General features: G+C 46.0%; 1 pseudogene; it reads right to left on the bottom strand.

The window, feature by feature from the left end:
• Positions 1 to 605: 605 nt before the first annotated feature.
• LOC4338112 (BURP domain-containing protein 2-like) lies at positions 606 to 1,906 on the bottom strand (annotated as a pseudogene).
• Between the last annotated feature and the right edge of the window lie 821 nt (positions 1,907 to 2,727).

Below are 2,727 nucleotides of genomic sequence, written 5' to 3' on the forward strand. Positions count from 1 at the left end.
GGCAACGTAATTGCTCCATTGTTGGGCTTAATTATAAAGGTGTGAAGAAGATATCAGCTTAATTAATGATGGCATGTCGTAAACTTGAGTCAACGATTATGCAACTCTTTGTTAACTTTGGATGGAGGTTCTCAAATAGAATTAAATAGTTGTGGGATCTTTATCTTGTGTCAGTATATATTAGTTGTGCTTGTTTGAAATTTTCATTGGACTCACTATGTGAGTTTGCTATTGTGTGAACTATGTAATAATTGGTTGTAGCTCGTTTGAGCAAATGCCGGGATATTTTATTCCATTATCAAAAAAAGGGGGCAATCTCTATATAATCTCTAAGAAAAGTGCAATATGTTGCACTTGCTATCTTTTAATTAATGAGAAGATGACATGACTTAAATTAGATGTGGTATTTACATCTACTACAAAACTTGTCCTAAGTACTGCACATGAACCAACCCGGGGTATTGAAGTAATAAAATTTATTGTTTTGCAGACAGGTGGTAGGCATTGATGGTAGGCAAGAAGGTAGAAGTTGGTTTATTTTGGGACAAACTTCAATCTCTATAAGTTGTTTTATTTCGGGATAGAGGGAGTAGCACCGTACAAGATGACCTGGGTATGCAGACTTATTAATTAACAAAGTAAAACACGTTAGTGTGGGCATGTCGGATCGTCGCGCGCACACGCGTAAATTTATGATAACATGATAGCCGGCAGGTAGATCCAAAATATAGGAAGGAGCATGTCTAAAATAATTAGCCATGGATGGCGCGCAAGGTAGCTGCTTCATTAATTCAGTTGCGCACCCAGATCATGTCGTCCTGAGGCAGGAAGTGGCAGATGGCCACGCTCCCGGGCGCCACGCCGAGCCTCTTGTATGCCTCCGCCACCGCGCCGTGCCCGTCCACGTCCCCGTGGCACGCGGCCACCGCCTGCGCCCTTGAGCCCGTGCAACCCGAACACGGCGTACGCGTACGGCATCCCGTGGCATGCCACCATGTCGCCGCCGGGCACCGCCACGGGCCTCACGGCCTCCACCCTGTACGCCTGCCTCGGCGTCGGCGTCAACGTGCTGATCACCTCCGTGGACACGGCGTGGACGTCGCGGGTGCCGAGGCTGGACGCGACGAACTCGACCATGGACTCGAGCGACGTGGCGCAGTAGTGCTTGTGCTTGGTCGTCTCGCCGGCGAGCCGCGCGGCCTCGCACTCGGCGAGCGTGGACCACATGGCGTCGGCGGTCGGCGAGACGGCCGGGATGGAGAGCTGGGAGAGGATCTCCGGGAGCCTTTCGGAGGCGAACGGGACGGACTCGGCGCGGCCGCGGGGGAGCAGCGCGGCGCCGGCGGTGGCGCGGGTGAAGTGGAGCGTCATCTTGGAGCCCGGGAAGAGGTCCTTCTCGAGGAAGAACACGTTGCCCACCGTGTCCTCCTTCGAAGCTGAGCCCACTGAGCTCGCTGGGCTGATGAGGTCGCGAATGGCGCCGGGCATCGGCGAGGTCGGGAGCGCGATCTTCCAGTACATCTCCGCCGGCGACGCGGCATGGCTGGCTCCCGCGGCGGCGACCTAAATTGCAGTCAGAAACAAGTTGAATTGAAAACAATCAGAGCCAAAAGTTGCAACTAGAATAAGTAAAAATTGTATTATGTTCAATCTCTAAATAATATATCTCTCTCTCCCAACTTAATTTATCTCTGTTCTAGCTCAAAACTACTAAACCATACAAAGAGCGATATATATGTGCTTCTGCTCACCAAAAGGAGTAGGACAGCAGCGAGTGACCTAGCCATGCTAATTAACGAGCTATCAAGGACACAAGTATATGATCTAATTCACTGATAAGAGTGAAACTGAGCACAAGCAGTTCATAGCTTTTGGGAGCTATTTATGGAGGGATGCTGGAAGAATACGAACAAATAATACATTGCATTGGCCCCACTGGATTATGCAGAACAAAACAAATATGTCATGTAGGAAAGATGCTATATCGCATTCACGATCATGCCGGATACCTCTATTATTGAGCAACTAAGAAGTTAGCCCGCATGCATCCTAGGCTGCATTTGAGACATTTATAAGTAATAGGTTGATTGTGTTAAAATGTCGTATTTGTTACTATATAGCAAAATATAGGTATATGGATTTTATATCATCGGTTTGATTATAAACAGAGCAATAGTTAGATTAGAAATCAGACCTGGAGCTTATAATTGTAAACTATTTCTCTTTTAGTAATACAAAATAGCAACGGAAGAGGAATGAAAAGCGTAGAGCTCGAGCCAAAGAGGGAAGGAGTAGGTGTGTAGTGATGGGCACAGGTGAGGGTAATGTGGAGGGGATTTTTTCTTTGTAATTTTTCCAAGTGATTGAAGTGAAAGACAATTATTAGATGCTATTTTCCTAGGATTTGTAAGATTTTTTTTAAAGATGTGATACAAATCCTAGAAAAGTAACATCTAATAATTGGTTTTCACTTAAATCACTTAGAAAAATTACAAAAAATGAATCCCCTCCACATCACGCTCGCATGCGTCTATCACTACACACCGGCCTACTCCTTCATTTCCTCTCTAGCTCGCGAGCTCTACGCTTCTCATTTCTCTCCCCTTCCTATTTTATACTCCCTCCATCCCATAATATAAGGCATGGTCAAACTTGGCACAGTCTTTAAAAGATTAAATCTTTGACTTAAATTTCTCATATACTATAAGGTTTATTGCAACAAAATTA

This window comes from Oryza sativa, chromosome 5 (genome assembly GCF_034140825.1).
Source record: "Oryza sativa Japonica Group chromosome 5, ASM3414082v1".
Lineage (NCBI taxonomy): Eukaryota > Viridiplantae > Streptophyta > Magnoliopsida > Poales > Poaceae > Oryza > Oryza sativa.